Source organism: Protomyctophum bolini, assembly GCF_963924005.1.
Source record: "Protomyctophum bolini genome assembly, chromosome: 7".
Lineage (NCBI taxonomy): Eukaryota > Metazoa > Chordata > Actinopteri > Myctophiformes > Myctophidae > Protomyctophum > Protomyctophum bolini.
In genome coordinates, this window is record NC_137868.1 from 47,251,697 (window position 1) to 47,272,106 (window position 20,410).

At 41.5% G+C, this 20,410-nt stretch overlaps 1 protein-coding gene across 1 annotated transcript in view; it reads left to right on the forward strand.

Annotated features, from left to right (window-relative positions):
* The first annotated feature begins 2,193 nt into the window (after positions 1–2,193).
* Positions 2,194–20,410, forward strand: part of LOC308318222 (alpha-actinin-2-like) — a 66,172-nt gene continuing 47,955 nt past the window's right edge. The window contains exon 1 of the mRNA XM_080767681.1: positions 2,194–2,437. The gene's annotated coding sequence lies outside the window, so the exon portion shown is untranslated. The remainder of the gene's footprint in view (positions 2,438–20,410) is intronic.

The following is a 20,410-nucleotide window of genomic DNA, read 5'->3' on the forward strand; positions in this document are numbered from 1 at the left end:
ACTCACAGTTAACAGTCTTGTTTTTTGCTTGAAATGTACTGTAATTCTGCAAACTGTTAATAAATATTTCAATTAATCAAAGCTTACACACTCAAATTGAACCACAAATGAGAGGCTGAGTAGGGCGGGCCTTCAGTTGTTGGAGACTAACCTCACAAGGCTCATATCTTCAAGTTCTTCTTAATAATCTTCAATGTATTAGACATTCTGACAGGTCATTAATTTAATATATGGCAATCAATTATGAATGTACTTAGTATGAATGTACTACAAAATACATTTTCATGTATTTTCAAAATACAAAATACGTATTTGTATCTCAAATACATTTCTCAGACCAGTATTTGTATTTTGTATTTAGATACATTTTTTGACCCAGTATTTGTATTTTGTATCAAAATACATTTTCAATGTATTTTGCCCATCTCTGGCGACCATGAAACCGCTACGGAATCGGTCTATAAGTTTCCCTTCTTCAAATATGGAAAATTCTGCAAACTGTTAATAAATATTTCAATCAATCAATTAATCAAAGCTTACACACTCAAATTGAACCACAAATGAGAGGCTGAGTAGGGCAGAAAAGCAAGGCAAAGACATTAAAAAACAAGCAGTAATGCAATACAGTGCACTGTATTGCATTACTGCTTGTTATTCATGAGGACATGAATAACAAAAAAGATCAATTAAAAGCAATGTTGTAGAAGTGGGTCTTCAAGAGCTGTGCTTTAAAAATGTCTACAGAGGCTGCCTGTCGAAGGTTGGCCTACAGTGGGAGTTACATTGGGGTGTGATTATTCAATACCATAGAATCATATAAAATGGTTAAGTTTACTGTTGCTACTATTTAAAACGTCTCGCTTTGGTGACAGTAATTTGGAAGACGCACATATTACAGCAGTTACAATTAAGAACATAATATAAAAAGGAATGTATAGATTATAGAATAGAACTAGCCTTAATTGCATCATTATTCATGACGAGAGTCCGAAAAACACGAGCTCCCACAACACAGCAACGTGTCAGTTTTAGTAGCCTACTATTAGTTGGTAAACCAAACCAAACTCCGGTTTACGGTGGGCTTCTTATCTGTAATATAATAAATCAGTTATGTTTTGAGATGTGGTACATGATGCGAGCACTCGTGGTTAACAAAAAGGCTGCTTTATCCTCCAGAAAACATAATGTAAACACAAACTGCCCTGTGCGCGTCCACGAAGCAAACCAGAGGCGCGCTTTCTTGTGCTCGTGCATGAATTTCATCCGCCTGCCGTCCCAAACTTGGCCACTAGGGCCCGGCCGCCACAACATTGGATAGCCTAGCTGGCCCCTTGGTCTAACGTCTACGTGGCTAAATGCTTCAAATATTACTTTCTTCCACCAGGGGGAGATCATAGGGGAGATCCGTAATAAGGAACTTTGTTGACCCGGAAGTTAATGCGTCTTGAAAAGCTCCGTCTAGTGAGCAAATTTAGAACTTTGAGAGCTAGCAAATTAAAGTCCTCCGGTTGCCTTCAGAATAAAATAAGGTTATTTAATTCGTTAATTAAATCATTATTACATTACATTATTAATATTATTTTTTACTTTAAAGTTATTGTAAAGACACACATTATGTTTCTTTGTAAAAATAAGTAATTAAATAACATAAAGTTATCTAAATGGATAAATGCTATTCACTGGAGTGCATGGACTTTATAAAGTGGACACTGGACAAAAGACGGCTCCGCGAGGCAACTGTTGACGTCCCCAGTAGAAGGTCTGCTGCTGTGCATTTTACACCTCTCCCTCTTAGCGGAGAGTGGGGTGTGATAGAGGACATCTCCCTGAACACGTGGGTATGTCCCAATAGTTGCCTCGTGGAGCCGTCTTTTGTCCAGTGTCCACTTTATAAAGTCCATGCACTCCAGTGAATAGCATTTATCCATTTAGATAACTTTATTATTATTATAATTGTTGAATTACTTATTTTTAAACAGAAACATAATGTGTGTTTTATAGCATCATTTAAATGCTTAATTTGTAGTTTTAATGTGCAAATGAAACTTTTTTCAGTACTTCAATACTCTAGAGGATACTCTTATTTTGAAGAGATCGTCCACCGAAGTCTTAAATTTGCTCACTAGATTTGCTCACTAGACAGTGCCGTTGCAATTTGTTATCACGCAGTGGGCAGCTCAACAAAGAGCGTGGTGAAAAATGTCTCAAAAACGAGTGAAGATGTTTCAAATAGAGTCTCTACGGTTGTCGATAAATGAACACATGGCGTTGGTGAGAGAGGACATATCGTGTGTTGTCAACGAGCGCCTCAGTTCGGTGGAACAGTTCATGTGCAGCCTCTTTCAGAGAGAGATAGAGATACTAGAAACTCTGATGGAGAGAGAAGACAAACTGCTGGATGTGATTTTACAGCCACACGTCAAACTACACGGAGCAGGTTTGTTATTTAAGTTGCATTTCCACCAAATGTTTTACTAGCTCTGGTCCATAGCCTTCTATCTTCTATGATTCTGCCCTGCATTAGAGCTATGGACCAGAGCTAATTTTGTACACACGTTTGAGGCAGCTGCTACTTTAGCTAAGGCAAACTTAAATGGTCAATAATTTACATTCGACCTTTAGCTCCAACCTAGGTCATTTTTCGATTGGCGCCAGCCCTGCAGCTTGGTTACGGGTACGCTCGCCCCTTTTCCAACTCGCCCCCGCGAGTTGGAAAAGTGAAGACTGTTCGCTCCAAAGCCGTGGATAGCTCGCCCCCAAAGCGTGGATATCTCGCCCCAAAGAAGGCAAGCTTAAATTATCAATATTTTACATTCGACCTTTAGCTCCAACCTTAGGGTTATTTTTGAGGGGTGCCAGCCCCAATGCCCAGCTTGGTAACAGTTACGCTCACCCCTTTTCCAACTCGCCCCCGCAAAAGGTGAAGAACGGTCGCCCCGGAATTTCGAAAAGTGAAGACTGGTCGCTCCAAATAGCCTAGTCCATGGGCTCTGAACAGGATTTTCACTAGTGAGGGACAATCAATTTTTTAAAAGGTCTATAGGCCTATCCCTAGATAATATTTCAACATGATAGCTTTAGTTGCAGTTATGAGCCTTCAAAGACACCAACTATAGATTCACAGAATGAAAAATTGCCTAACTGTTTTTTGAATAAAACATGTCATGCAGAGGGAAAAAATAATTATCTGTCTTTCACTCACTTTAACCAATGAACATCATCATAATCATCACTGCCATATCAATATCAATTATTCCGTATTCATCATATTCATCATTATCATCACATAATCAATCAGTTTCACTTCAGGTTTGTAGCTTGCACATTTCTGTGCACTTTCATTTGTTGGCAAGGCAGGAGCAATCTGAAAGCTTGCAGGTCCGTACACACTTGCAGGCCATAAGTTCCAGCACAGCCATTTGTGCTGGTGCCCCCCCATCCCCCGCATCCAGTCTAAAATCAGCATACCTATACAAATAAGAGATGTCATCCATATCAGTTAGGAGCCCAAATGACTATTGCTGGGGGAGGGCGTCATATGGAATCAATTCTGTACTGGCCATATATGGAGCGTGTTTTGAGTGTACAGGGTTTGGTGAGGTCTGGCCATATATGTAGCGTATCTTGAATGTACAGGGTTTGATGAGGTCAGATCAACATATGGAATGACAGAACAGGTCAGCTCCATATGTGGAGAAATAATGGGCGGGTGATGATCTAGGTGATGATCCAGTCTTCTCCATGTATGGCTATCCAGGGTTTGATGAGGGCAGTGTTGTGATCTTCATATATGGAGACGGCCATATATGGATCGTGTCACAAGGTGTGACGGACTGATGGCCATATATGGTGGTGTGATGTGTCACGAGGCGTGAGGGACTGACGGCCATATATGATGGTGTGATGTCACGAGGAGAAACAAAACACCACATTCCACTATAATCTTTGGCTTTTGTTGGCAGGCGAAAACATTCAGTGGTAGCATTCTGGTTGCTGATCAACATAACTAAAGTCATATAGTCCTCTTCTGGTTGGACAGCATTTTGAGTATGACCTCTCTCCTCCGTATAATGTCCACAAGGCCTACAGTGACCTTTGTGATGTGAAGTGCATTATTCACCCAATGGCACAGGTATCTGATTCGTATTGAACATGAAATGTAATTGATTAATTATTGTCTTTTAGAGGGGAATCAGAGCTAGGTGACATAGTTTCATAGCACGTTGAGAAAAGACAGGTAAAGTTCCCCAATTTCAGGATCTTCCTCCAGGATTTTATTGTAGTAGCATGGCCTGCTGCTCATGCCCTCAAGTCTCAACCAGCTGTTCTGACTCTGCACATGGACCGTTCTGGTTGGGAAATAGGACTGTTTTCATGTGTTCTTCTACAGCACTATTCTTGACTTGCCCTCGATGTGCGCGTTCACGCGAGGCTGCGCCATATTAAGTGTCGTCCGAAACCAAGCAGCCTTGAGTGGAAGTGGCTTATGAAGCCCTCAAGAGCGAGTCTGTGCCGATCTAGACTCGATTGCCTTGTGCAGCCCTGCTCTCTGTCCGCATGGAAACCGCAACCTACAAATGGAAGTATACTACCACAAATAAATTATAAACTCCTCCTAAACAATCTTCCTCTGATGCAGAATAGACAACGCTGCAACTGATGTTCACAAGGGCTCTTTATTTACCCCACTGTGAAAAACTATAAATGAAACCACACAAACAAAACAACTTTTAACATGATGATTTATAAACGCCATGGATGTATATGACATGTCATTTTTGACAGTCATGCTGTATTTCCTTTTTACATATTAATGAAATCCACATGTCACACAAACATACACGATGCAATGAAATGTAACTGTACAAACAAAATAACAGGTAACACAATTGATTGATGGTAACCATGGCAACGAATGGTGTCTGTTTCCTGTTTCTTCACAAGGAGGGCGAGTGTATTTCCAAACTGTTATTTTTATACCCAGCACCCTAATCAAGGGAACTTGATTCAGCTGGAGGGGCACTTCCTGACGAGGGAACCTCCCGAGAGCACTTCAAGTCAAGGGACTGGTTTCAGAAAGGGCCTATGCCTTGTTGTGGTAGGGCCATATACTGTATACTTTGTGCTGTATACTATATGTGCCTATGTCCAGGCTCCATCAAGCCAACTATCTTCTATCTATGGTGTTGGGTCCAAGCTTATCGGTATTCCAGTGATCATGCAGTACATCCGTTGTCTGCTTCAAGACTGTTATCAGTGTTTGCCATTCATAAGGTAGAGCTGCAATCAAATCACAGTACAAGTACAGTACAGCACAGCGCAAAGTGTTTTTGGTGAGATGTGAAAATACTTTTCGCTGTGCTGTACTGTACATATACAATACATTGAATCTCATCTCAAATGCAAAGCACGAAGACCTCTGTCAAAGGCTTCTCAGATGCACGGATTGAGTTATATGCTGACCAGATAGGGATATTCGGGTGTGGTGGAGGTAGGACTGCTGTTTCCTCAGATCTTTCAGAGGGCAACTGGTCATTTCAATAAGTAGTGACTGCTAAGCCCTCAGGGACATCTTGCTAGGAACCCCAAGAGGGTGACAGGTCATCTGTTGACATGGTGTCCACGACCACTGGACATCCTCAGCTTCAGTTGTGCACATGAAGACTTGAAAGTAGCCAGACCAGACATGCTTGATTCCTTCAAGGCTTGCCCCAGGATTAAAGTAATCAAGGTTACATAACTTAAGTATGACAAGACATTATTTTATGGACATCAAAACAGACTTGGACCTTAGATCCTTCTCAATAAAGGTAAAGCAAAACATATAATAGCTATTTATGGGTTTCAGCCTAATTATTTCATAATTTTTGCAAATATGCTAAATGACAAAAGGTTGAATAATTTAGTCATGGCAATATATGAATTTCAGGACATGTATAGACTCAGAGTCTAAGAGAGACTAAGATAATCCTTGACTAAATTGTGAAAAATGTAGAAAATGTCTAAATGTCCTTATTTTGACCTAATTTCTTTCACGACTTATGCAAATTATGCATATTAAAAAGGTGGCATGATTGCACTATGGTAACAGGTGAATTTCTAAACATCACAAACATAGACTTGGACTCTTAGATCACCCTTTTTTATAGTAATTTCTTGTTTTGGGGAATAATTAGCTAATTATGCAAATGTATACTATTATAGGCCTACATGTTTTTATACTTTTATAACATAGGCTACTCTTATATGTCATTGCGTGTGTGTGTGTGTGTGTGTGTGTGTGTGTGTGTGTGTGTGTGTGTGTGCGTGGCTGCGTGCGTGTGCGCGATGTACTACTTTGTAGGGCTGACCCAAAAAATTGATTAATCGACGTTCAATCGATACGCACGGGAATCGTGCCATTTTGGTCCGCGAGCCATGCTCGCGCCTCGCAGAGCCTCCTCCGTCCTCACGTGTTAAACAAGGAAGTCAAGCAGCTACAGTCATGCCGTCCAGCGGTCCACGCAGGAAAAATATGTCAAAAGTGACATGGTTGCATTTTAAAATATGCAAAGAAGTCTACGACCACTGTGAATAATGTGCCACGTTATGCAAAGTTGGCACCTATATAGCGAAGAGGATTCTATCCGTCCCTGATTCCCTGCCACTACAACCCCTTCGGAGCGCATCTTCTCCAAAGCGGGATTTATTGTCTCTTTTCTGCACTAATATAAGTACGGTAACTAACTATAATATTGCACTCTCAGAGACAGAGCCGCTTTTTTGGACGTGCGAACGCGCCTACGAGACGGCTTTTACGTCTCTCTCTCTCTCTCTAAGCAATAGCAATTGTTTCTCTCCCTCTCTCTCAAAGCGTCTCTCTCTCTCTCAACTACCGGTATTTAATTACTTATTTCCATTTTGCACAAATATTATACTGCCATGTCTTAGTTAATACAGTGTTCCTTTTTACAAATATATGCACATTAAGAAGGTTGATCACAAAGTTAGTGTGAGGCTACTTTGATGGGAATGGGATTAAGAACACCTGCCTGCATGGGTGCTGTGCGAACAGTGAATAATTATATAGTTTCTTACCTCGTGGCTCGTGCCATGGTTTGAAGAAAGAATCATTAAATCCAATAAATATAATCCAAGGTTTGTTTGTCTGGAGAATGGAGATCCAACACTATGTCATATTAATATTATTAAAGTATAAGTAAAGAGCTGCATGGTCATTGTGCTGCAGAGTGAGAAGCTGCTCCGCTCTGCTAATTGATCTGACCTGATATATATTTGCCTAATAATTATACTTATTAGGCAGCACCTGCAATTCAGTTACCTATACACATTTCAAAAGGCTTTCATATGCTATTAATATTTTTTCTAATAAGGTTTGTCCTTATAGATAGAAATGTGATCATTTTTGGATATTAACAAAGTAATTATTAAAGCACAGGGCCTCGCATTTCTCCCAGGCAGCTATGATTGCGAGCCATGCGTGCGCCTCGCACCAAGCACTCGTCTCGCTGCTGTCCTAAAGCCTCGATTAAATGACGCTTTATTTCAGTTAATGTTACGGCAAGAGGAGAAGAAAAAAACCTGTTTGTTACTTCGTTTACACTTGACAGCGTGTGTTGTTTTGAATGGTAGCCAAACTTTCATGAACGCTGCTACAATAAGGCAAAGAAACAGTTGTTGCTTATCGTTTAAAATAAATGAGACCAATCCAAGCATGCGTTTCTCTCTGCTAAATCATTGTTTACGCCAAATTCATAGTGAGTCAGTCACTGCTCGCCTCACATCGCACATCACACCTTGCATCGCACCCCCCCCCCCCCCCCCCCCCCCCCGTTGGGTTTCGAAGCGTCGACGATCGAAACAAATTTATTTAGAAGCGTCGATCAAAATCGTGATCGAAGGTCAGCCCTACTACTTTGTACTGATTTCCTGTAACTACCACTTTAAATTGAAATGTCACTTCATTAGTATTCACTGGCAGCCTATTGTTAAGTCAATTGGCTCTAAACTATGGCTCATGGCCAGCCATTATCACCTCAAGATAATACAATAGCCAGCCACATTCCTACACAACAGACCCCGGACAACAAGTCCACATTCATACACATCAGACCCCGCACAAAAAGTCCAGTTTGTTGCTGCTCCTATCGGAATCGCGAATGCAAGAAACGCGCCCAGGGGGTCGGGCCGATTCCGGCGAGCCACTCCATGTCCGAAACGGTTGAGAAATGACAGTTGCCGTGTGGGGGTCCCTCTACTGTACTGTCACTGTACTGTACAGGCACACCCGAAATCATCATATATATATATAGTTAATGTGTGTGTGTGTGTGTGTGTGTGTGTGTGTGTGTGTGTTTGTTAGGTTGCGCACACATGGTGAAAAACAATCATGGTATTTTCATGCTCATACCCAGCCAGGCACCCAGGCAGCCAGCCACACACATAGCTCCGTAAGCACCACTCAATCTCAATCTCAGTACAGGGAAAAATATAGTACAGGTAAAAATCTCTCTCTCTCTCTCAGTTTAAAATCACAGGGAAAAATCGACCTTGAAAATACAACGGTTTTACGGGGCGACTTGTCCAGACTTTTGGGGGTGACTTGTCCAGACTTTTGGGGGCGACTTTTCTGGTCTTTTGGGGGGCGACTTCGCCGGGCTTTGGGGGCAGCCATTGTTCTCGGTCGTGGCGACTGTTCTTCACCGTTTGGGGCGAGCAGTTTTGTATTCCCCAGCTTGCTGTGTCTGTGTACCCTATATAGCGTTGATTTGATTGGCCGGAATGTGATGATGTATGATGTTATATAAAAATCACACTCGTGTGAAGTGAGGGGCCACTTCACATAAGTGTGATTTTTATATATACGAGTGTCTTAGGTACCTAGGGCCATATCTTGCGCCAACCCTTAACCCTAAACTTATATGCCATTTTTTACTATTTAAAAAAAACATTTCTTAATAGTTCAAATAGCTGTGTACCTGTAGATGTAGATCGGCTAGTTGAACTATTTTAAATTTATTTTCAAAATAGTAAAAAAAAGAGGCAAAAGTTAAGGGATAAGGGTGGTGCAAGATGGAGCCCCTAAGTACCTACGCATAACTAGTTTGCGTCCTAGAGAGAAACGCAGTACCTACCCTAGCTGCAATATGCAACACAGTAACACTAGATTTAAAAAAAATGGGATGAGTTGCAATACCATCCTTTGACATCCCATTAATCCAAATTGCATGTCCCATCTGCTTGTATTAAACAACGTTAAACTCAACAACATTGCAGCTGTAGGGAAAGCTTGAATTGTCCTCTTTCAAACTGCAGAGCGTTTATTTCATAAAAATCCACCATAGACATGATATGAGCTACTTTCTGTCAAGAAATTCCGTGCTGTGATATTTTTGAGTGGTGCAACCACTCCTACAACCAGCAATGTCCATGTACCTGTGTACCTGTGTGTGTCTATGAGCACGAGTATGTTACTTATTTATACCAGTAGGGGGCGCCAGAAACAGGGAGAGGGGTAGTGCTGTGTCTCTAATGAGAGAGAGAGAGAGGGGGGGGGGGATTGCACCACTCAGTTCACACATGTGTGATTTTTGTTGGAGTTTGGAAGGACTCGTTTTTATATTAGTGGGTTGTGCTGCTGCCTCCTGCATTATGTGCAAATTCAAAACGGATAGTACGCAGGGCCATTCAGTGACTTCGACAAGCACTTCCAATCTCCAGCTACAATCTCCAGACTCCAGCTACAATTCCCATAATGCTTTGGTGCACTGCTCCTCCTTGTGGATAGCGGGAGGGCTATCTTACTGAGACAATATGTAGTCCAGGAATTAAGTGAGCCCAGTGTCCATGACATCATGGACACTGTGCTCACTGCTAAAATCTAAAATATCTAAAACCACATATTACACACATAAATACCCCCAGGGAAGTGTTCTAAATATTCTAAAAGTTTCCCTTTAATTGATAATTGATACGTTTTGATAACCGTGTCAATCGATTAACCGGTTAGTTTATAAGCAGTGTTTTTGTAAAAAAAATCTGAGTCTTAATTTCCCTCAATGTCTAACATAAAAAATAACATTTTGATGATATACAGAAATAATACAAAAGGCATATTATATTCCATTGATGATACAAGGCCAGGCAGTGACATCTTTATACATATGCGTTCTTTGGCTACACACAGACAGGATTCATAGAAACCCATTCAATGATACAACTGCAGACCTTAAGATTTATTAAGGTTAGTTTAATAGGACTAATTGCTTAACAATGATTAACTATTAACGTCCCTAATTCAAAATCTATCTTATTTAAATGCTAGATATGCACAATGTACATTTATAAGACATGTCATAGGATGTCATACATCAACGTCCTTATTCTATTCGTCATACATCAACGTCCTTATTCAATTCCTTCATTCCAGACCAGTGTGTGGAGACCAGCCTGCAGGTGAATATGAGTTGTCCACAACCATCCGGGACTGTTTCTGTTAAACTGGAACCTGAAGACCACCTGGACACCAGTAAGTTTCATGCTCTTGTCTCTTTCTTGTTTCTTTCTTTAATTCTCTTCTGTTGTTTGCCAACTCCCAGAGTTTAGAATAAGGGTCAAAAAAATTGGGTCAAACCGTCCCTATTTCGTGTCGAAATATTGTGTCAAACCCCCACAACGTGCAGTTACAGTTAGGTGTCAGTAAGGTGACTAATGAGCGGTCAGACTAATGCTAGCCTGGTTAATAAACCAGACTAATATCGCACGGACCGCGGGATATTAGTCTGGGGAGGCTCAGCTTGGATTTCATTTCCAGGGCTGCGGGTTGAAACATTTTCTCTTTGACGCAATTGGTCAGAGCTACTGTCAGTCAAAGGTCTCAAGCATTGAAAGTCACTGTACCAAAGCCCGCCCATATTGCATACCGTGTCCCGATTGGCCACCCCATTTCTCTGGTGTAGGAAATGGGCGTACAATTGAGCCTCTCCAGACCGTAATCCGCCGGCAGGCAAATCTTTTTTGCCAACGGCTGATTCGGTCTGGTTTATTAACCAGGCTAGACTAATGCCACACTACCCCAAGAAAACTGAAATGCATAGAAAACGAGATACAGCGAGGTCTTTTGTGCGTTGTGACGTGGCTTATAAGGAGATATAGACTTATTTAGACGCAAGCGAAAAGCAAACTTCGGATGTATGCACAGAATGCTAAAAGCGTAAACACTCTTCATTTCATTAAGCCATAAATTGATCAAATCATAACATTTTTAAATAGTTCAAAGTTCTGTGTAATCATTGAACTTCCAGCTTGTAGTTTATGTATTGTATAGACCGTGAGATAGGCTATAGACTTATTTTTTTAGACACTATCAAGTGAAAGGGACACTTTATATTAATTTGCCCTGAAAAGGAATGTCCCCTCCTGGACTGCATTTTGGCACAGGTATTATTAATTACCTGTGCAGGGTCTCTACTACCCTGCAAAAACATTGCATGAGTGCACCTGGGACGTATCCTCAGTGATGCATCCTGAGGTCAACGGGGTTTCGGGTCTCTCAACATCATACCCCTCACTAAGGCGACCCAGTCCCGACTTACGTCCCAGTAGCTACCCTCGATCAGTCCCACTAGGGAAAAACCAGGGTCACATAATCCGTTGGAGCTACTCCAGAACTACTCTGCCAGGGCTGGGAGGTACATGGAGGGACCAGGCTCTGTGGGTTGTCTCCTGTCCGGGCCCCTCCTACGTCTCACCAGGTCCACTTCTGCTCTCACCAGGAGTAGAGCGAGGACCTGTGTGTTGCACCAGAGTCCCAGCACCAGACAGTTCATTCAGGAGTGGTGGGCAATGGTTCCGCAGGGTCATGGTGTTGCGGTTCCGCTTGCTGCTTGCATGGCCCTCCCAAAGGCCTCACCGAGGGTTGTTGGGCTTCCTCCTCACGGAGGACACAGGCTGGGGCGCTAACCCATACTGCTCACCCGGGTGCCGTCTACATTCCGGCTGTCACCCGTCTCTCCGGTGGTCACCAGACTATACCTGGTTGTCACATAGTCTATTCCTATGAGTCACTATAAATAGAAGAACTATAACTAAAAAACATTGCATGGATGCACCTGGGACGTATCCTCAGTGACACACAATCCGTTGGAGCTACTCCAGAACTACTCTGCCAGGGCTGGGAGGTACACTTCTGGCACATGGAGGGACTAGGCTCTGTGGGTTCTCTCCTGTCCGGGCCCCTCCTACGTCTCACCAGGTCCACTCCTGCTCTCACCAGGAGTAGAGCGAGGACCTGTGCCTTGCACCAGAGTCCCAGCACCAGACAGTAATTAATGAATTAATCTTGATTAATCTCATTTTAATAATAATATATCAATATTAAACTCGAGAACAGTGAGAAACCTTTTTTTTTTCAAATGTGTTTTGTTATCCCAGTGAATCAATGAATAGTGACTACGGGATTCCACTCATTTTCAACATTTTACTGTCATTAATATACCTTAGAGTTGTGTGGGTATAATAAGAAAGCCCCCCCCATTCTGTGTTGCATAGAACTGGAGGTCTGAAAAAAAATCTAATATAATGTATGAAGTACATCTCAGTGACATCACAACAATGTACTTCATAATGTTACTGCTTTTTCAGACCTCCAGTTCTAGGCAACACAGAATGGGGGGACTTTTTTTTATTATTTCCAGTTTTCCACACAACTCCATAGAAAAATGTTGAAAATTAGTGGTATTCCCCTTTTAAGCAATACAACTTTTTTTATCCCAACAGATAAACAAGTGCAGCAAGTGCCTGTATTAAGTGTCTTCAGTGTGTAGCCTATATGAATACTCGAATGTGCTTTACATGGCAGGGCATGAGAAAACAAATAAAAACAACTTTATTAGGGGGGAAACATTTCACGTGAGGTTGGGGCACACTATTGTCTGACCATGGAATTCCCACGCTTGCTGCTTCAGTATGTTTCGCATCGAGGACAGCTTGACAGTTTTGTGCTGTGGTGTGATTTTGCCAAATCAGCCACTAAGTGCATCTCCGGTGTCATGTGAGACATGAGGCTGAAGCAGCTAGCATGGAAGCTAACGGTCATATATGTATCCTTTCCCTCTGACATTGCACACAACCATGCTGCTATCCACGCGTCCATCCGATAGCTTTTAAATCTAAATGTCCCAACGGAGCTGTAGCCTGTAGTGTAGAGTGAACTGCTGCTGGTGCTCGCCTCATTCTAAATGGAGCAGAGTGTAGAGTAGGAGTGCCGCAGCCAATTCAGTACTAGAAACGCGCCCAGTGAGAAACGTTCCGCGGTGGAAAAAAAGGTGCGATTGAACGCGTTATTTATTTTAAGACGTTAATTCTTCTGTAGTTAATTGATCTCAATTAACTCGTTAAAGTCCGGACCCTACTACATACATAACCAGTGAGACGCCCTGAGGGCGGGCACACACACTTCTGATTTCCAAGAAGCCACTATACCTTCTGAGACACGCCCACCCCAGAGTAATAAGTGTTAATAACAGATCTTATTAGACAAACTACAGTATGAATAATCGATCTCTGTTTTGGGCATGTTATTGAAGTTATAATATAAAGTTTCCAAAAAATCATACATAGTGAAAATAGCAGATATACAAGCTCACAGCAAAACACTGTGAGCTGGCAGAGGGTCTATTTCCACTATGTTTGCACACAATTGTTGTTTGTGCGTGTGCATGCAGGTGCATCCTTGTATGTGTGTACAGTTGTCTGATTAATGGGACAATCAAAGGTAGAAGTTAAAACTTTAATTGTTTTTCTCATTGTATCTTTTGCCTAGACTTCCTGCACCTCCCTGTGTATGAAGAGGTTTCACCTGAACAGCAGGAGATGAGCCCCAGTCTGGTCCAGGAGGAACCAGAACCTCCACACATTAAAGAGGAACAGGAGGAGCTACTTCAAAGACCAGAGGAGGCTGATGTGTCAGCGTTGACATTACTAGCAGTGAAAAGTGAAGGTGACGATGTAAACAGAGACACAGAGCCTGTAGCCAGCACCTTGACTGAACACATGAAAACACAAGCTGATGTAGAGGACTGTGTAACATCACAGCCAACATGTAATGACCAGCTTCTCTCTTCACACCATTCTGAATCTGACATTACTGAAGACAGTGATGAGTGGGAGGAGGAGACCACGGTGGTCAATCAGTCAGCTTTAAAAACACTTAAGTCACATGTGACACAAACCTTTAAAGGAGACGGAAACAAGTTGTCCAAGGATGTGAAATCATCTAAACAAACTTACTCCATGATGAGAGACACAGGGAAGAAATGTACAGATTGTGGCAAAATGTTTAGTAATAAGATACATTTGAAGAAGCACATGATGACTCATGCAGGGGGAAAACCCTTTACTTGTACAGTGTGTGGCAAAGGCTGTATTTACAGGAGTATCCTAAAATCACACATGTTGACTCATTCAGGGGAAACACCCTTTACTTGTACAGTTTGTGGCAAAGGCCATGCTAACGGGAGTAATCTAAAATCACACATGTTGACTCATTCAGGGGAAAAACCCTTTACTTGTACAGTTTGTGGCAAAGGCCATGTTACACAGCGTAATCTAAAAAGACACATGGCTACTCATACAGGGGAAAAACCCTTTACTTGTACAGTTTGTGGCAAAGGCCATGTTAGCACGAGTAATCTAAAAACACACATGATGACTCATACAGGAGAATGGACCTTTACATGTACAGTTTGTGGCAAAGGCTTTCCTCGGATGAGTCATCTACAAACACACATGAGGATACACACAGGGGAAAAACCCTTTACATGTACAGTTTGTGGCAAAGGCTTTGCACAGAAGAATAATCTAAAAACACACATGAGCATTCATGCAGAAAAATCGTAATCTAAATGGTAAAGCCACAGTAGCAATCCGCCAATACCACTTAAACATCAGAGCTTAAATCGGTATGTAAACTGACATAAATGCTATAATGTGATGTGTCACATATATGCACTAGTCTGTCCAGTTTTGTTTTAAGAAGGTGTGTCCATTGTTATTTCTATGTTTGCAATAAAGTTCTGACAGTAGCTGTTCACTGTGTGTGTCACTGTGTGGTCACTGTGTGGGTCACTGTGTAGTTCACTCTGTGGTTCACTCTGTGTTTCACTGTGTGTTCACTGGGTTTCACACTGTTTTCACTGAGTGTTTCACTGTGTGCTGACTTGTGGTTTTTGGACGATCAAAAGATGACAGCACATGTAGTAGGTCTCAGCAAGACATTGCACACAGGGCCCTATTTTCGCCAGTGCTAAACCCTTTATCGCTAAATGTATTTGCCTTTTTTACTATTTTGTAAAACATTGTAAAACATTATCTTCTGTTGTTTGCTAACTCCCAGAGGTTAAAATAAGGGACACCTCCGTGCAAAAAAAGAAAATTGGGTCTAACCCTCCCAATTTCCCGTAGGAAATTCCGTGTCAAACCCCCAAAATGTGCGGTTACAGTAAGGGGTCAGACTAATGCCACGCTACCCCAAGAAAACCGAAAACGAGATACAGCGAGATATTTTGTGCGTCGTGAATGAATCCACAGATGCGTAAAGGCGTAAAAACACTCGATATAGTTAAAAGTTCTGTGTAATCATTGAACTTCCAGCTTGGAGTTGATGTATTGTATAGACAGTGAGATATAGACTTATTTTTTTAGACGCTATCAAGTGAAAGGGACACTTTGGATAATTAGACAAACTTGTGCTGAAAAGGAACGTCCCCTCCTTGCAGGGTCTCTAGTACCCTAATTGTTTATTGCATTGTGCTTCCTTTTGTTAATGCCTTCTCCAACAAAGGTTGCCGGCATATATAATTTCCCCAAATCAGAACTAATCTCAGAACTTACTATGATCACAATATTTATTTTCAAAATAAAACCTAGTCAATCAAGCCAAAAAGTGTATTTGGCAAATTTTAAACTACCTCCTTATTTATACTGTGCTTTACATATACATAACCAGTAAGATGCCCTGAGGGAGCGCGCGCACACACACACACCCTACTTTCGGATTCCCAGCCACTATACCTTCTGAGACACTCCCACCCCAGAATAATAAGTGTTGTGGCTGATAATAATTACCAATAAATTACTCATGCCAGCAGGCTAAACCTGGGAGCTAAAACAAACTGTAATGACGCGCGATAAAACAATGATAAAATGATTCATATCCAAACGAGCTCAAAGTTTAAAATATTTATATAGTTCAGTGCACCAAATATTACATAATACAATAAATAAATATATATATATATGCAATAAATATGTGCAAAGAATCTAAATAACAATCAAAACAGTGAGCAAACAAAACATGAATGAATCAAACTAACAAAGTATCTGTGCGGTCAACAAAGTGTATCCTCCCAGCTCACCCTGCCTCCAAGTTTAAACAGCCTTAGGAGTGAGCTGGTGCAGACACCCGTATTTGTTAACTTACCAGGGGCCACCAATAACGGAACGTCAATGCGGTGCCCACACCCATCAACAACCAAGTGATAATTACTGTAGATAAGCATTCTTTGGCTCCTACAATAAGTGTTAACAGACCAATCTTATTAGATGAACTATGGTATTAATAATCAATCCCTGTTTTGGGCATGTCATCGAAGTTAGGTTTCCAAAAAAGCATACATAGTGAAAATAGCAGATATACAAACTCACAGCAACACATTGTGATCTGGCAGATCTATTTCCAGTTTTCCAATGTTTGCACACGGTTATTGTTTGTGTGTGCATGCAGGTGCATCTTTGTATGTGTGTACAGTTGTCTGATCAATGGGACAATCAAAGGTAGATCTTTTTAAGTTTAAACATTAATTGTTTTTTTTCTCATTGTATCTTTTGCCTAGACTTCCTGCACCTCTCTGTGTATATAGAGGAGGTTTCACCTGAACAGCAGGAGAGGAGCCCCAGTCTGGTCCAGGAGGAACCAGAACCTCCACACATTAAAGAGGAACAGGAGCAGATACTTCAAAGACCAGAGGAGGCTGATGGGTCAACGTTGACATTACTAGCAGTGAAAAGTGAAGGTGATGATGAAAACATAGATACAGAGCCTGTAGCCAGCACCTCAACTGAACACATGAAAACACAAGCTGTTGTAGTGGACTGTGGAACATCACAACAACATTTTGAAGGAGACAGAAACAAGTTGTCCAAAGATGTGAAATCATCTAAGCAAACTCACTCCATGAGGAGAGACACAGGGAAGAAAGGGTTAATTTGTACACATTGTGGCAATTGTTTTAGTAATAAGATACATTTGAAGAAGCACATGATGACTCATGCAGGGGGAAACCCCTTTGCTTGTACAGTGTGTGGCAAATGCTGTGTTTACAGGAGTACACTAAAAAGACACATGATGACTCATACAGGGGAATTCTCCGTTACATGCAAAGTTTGTGGCAAAGGCTTTTCTCAAATGAGTAATCTAAAAATGCACATGTGGACACATACAGCGCAAAAACCCTTTAAGTGTACAGTTTGTAGCAAAGGCTATTCTCAAAGGAAGAATTTTAAAGAACATATGATGACTCATGCGGTGGAAAAACCTCATACAGGGAAAAAAAACTTTACTTGTACAGTTTGTGGCAAAGGCTGTTTTGATCTAAAATCACACATGATGACTCATACAGGGGAATGGCCCTTTGCATGTACAGTTTGTGGCAAAGGCTTAGCTCAAATTACTAAACTAAAAAGACACATGAGGATACACACAGGGGAAAAACCCTTTATGTGTACAGTTTGTGGCAAAGGCTTTGCACAAAATAATAATCTTAAAACACACATGAGGAGGATGCATGCAGGGGGAAAGTCCTTTACAGTTTGTGGCGACAACTAGTCAAAGTGTCTCATATGTGACTGTCAGGAGTCGTGCAAGAAAGAAATACACAAATTGTGATCTAGATTCAGTCAAAACTATTTTCTGAGGACTGAAACAAATTTGTTGCTGGATGCCATTGACAAGTTACAATATATATTGAATGCATACATTCACCTTGATTGACTTAGTTCTTGTGTTGCTGTTGTATTGCTTTTCTCTTTTTTCATATGCGACCAGCCATACTCGTTGAGTCTTCACACAGAATCTCCTTTTTCAGTAGAAGAGAAAAATGTTAATCTAAATGCTAAAGCCACAGTAGCAATTCGCCAATACCACTTAAATGTCAGAGCTTACATTTGTATACATGCTATAATGTGATGTCACATACTGGTCTGTCCAGTTTTGTTTTAAGGTGTGTCCATTGCTATTTCTATGTATGCAATACAGTTATGACCGCACAATATCTAGCTATTCACTGATTGTTCACTGTTTGTTTTTTGTTTTAATATTTCCTTTGTCTTTTCTCGTTAAAAATAATTAAATGAAATGAATGAAAACTGTATTCACGGTGTGTTCACTTTGTGCTGACTTTTGTTGTTTGGACGATCAAATGATGACAGCACATTATGTAGTAGGTCTCAGCAAGACATTATATACACATAGGCCCTCATTTATCAATCGAGTGTAAAATCTGCCACAGATTCGAGTGCAGGTTTCGTAGTACACCCACGTCGCCACGGCATTTATAAAGTGATCGCAAACAGCTGATCCTTCCTTAATTTCGTTCTGACGTTAATAAATGTGACGGCTGAAATCTATCTGGCACGCCCTATGAAATCAAGCCTCGCCCTCGTTTTTGCGACTGAACACATGAAATACGACGGCTGGTAAGTTTGGTAACCAGGGTTACAGGAAAAAATACGTTTCTCCCGTGTCTTGGTGCCCGCCTCTGGCGCCTCACCCCCCTCTCTCATACACACACACACACACGCACACACAGACGCACACGCAACTTGCAAGCCCAACTGGTGTCTTGTTAAATAAATAAAGAGCGAACACCTGCATGAATTAAATAAAGTTCCCCTCTCACCTCGCTTGCCTTGCTGTCATGTCCACGCACGCACCTACATGACACCTCGACATCGCATCGCCATGAATGGAATTAGTTTGTAGGCTGGCCTATATTAATTTTACCCATTCGTGCGCTGTGCACGGCGAAGACTGCGCACTGCTGTGATATTAAAGTCCTGTAGGTGACTGCCTTGACGACATGATAGCCTCTCTCATGCAGCATGAGAGAGGCTATCATGTCGCCAAGGCAGTCATAATCAACGTTTATGTAGTGATTTGATCATTGATGAACGAATCATAAACATATGAATGAAGGCTTGCCGCGGCTAGCTGGTATGTGTTGGCGACGCACGCCGCGGTCCCGTCCTCCCTCCCGACCCCCGAAAATAATCTCGCTTTTATCTGAACTGTCAAAGCACTTATTTAAATGGTGAATGATTAAGCCCCTTACGCCTATAGCCTGCTAGTAGGCTACTTACTACAAATAGGCAAGCTGTATATGCTTGTCATTGTCACTTGGAAATAAAGGCGTGCAGTCCATGTATGCCTTTTTTTAAATAATATCATAATCACATATGCCGCATCACCGCATGCGCTCCAAAATCATCTCACAAGTGCGCTTGCATAACAAGGCCAGTAAAGCACTGTTTGATTAAGCACAAACTAATACATTGTAAACATGTTATATTGTTTTTAATTGCGCGATTTTAATTACTAATTAAGTTGGAAATCTCTCCCTTTTTTTAACATACACATACCGTTTTATATTAACATTTTAGGAGTGAAAACATATGTTTAGATGCCTGTGACAGCGTGTCAGCAGTTCAGACAATGCTGCTCCGCTTGTGTAAGACAGAAAAAAATGCGTACGCCAGCTGAGGAGCAAACGTGGATTTTGAACGTTGTCACGTTCAATTTCAAGCTTTGGCGGAAATGGTAAATGTCAAAAATGTCGGCAATTTCGGCGTGCACCCATATTTTGGCGTACGCACGGTTGATAAATGAGGGCCATAGGGCTCAATTTTCTCCAGTGCTAAACCCTTTAACCCGAAATTTCTTTGCCTTTTTTACTATTTTGAATTTAAAGATTTTTCAAATAGCCGATCTACAAGCTCACAACGTGTTGATGTAGATCGGCTAGTTGAACAACTTTAACAATGAATTACGTCAACAATGTCAAGGGCAATGATGGGGTCACTTTGACTGCCTCCTGCGATTCAGCCTAATGTCCCTCACTGCCAGCCGTAGAATAGGTGGTCTTTTACTTTCAAGAACCCCAAATTCACTTCCCAGGAAGCAACATCGCCTTAACTAATGTGACGATCGTTACTTTAAAAGTCATAAGCAACTCGGCTACAACCAAAGGGCAGTCCATACTGTCTCCGACCATCAAACTTTTCATCGGAAAGCTCCGGTACAACTACAACATGACGTCACTCGCAACTTCTGAAACGCATTCCTCCGAAATTTGGG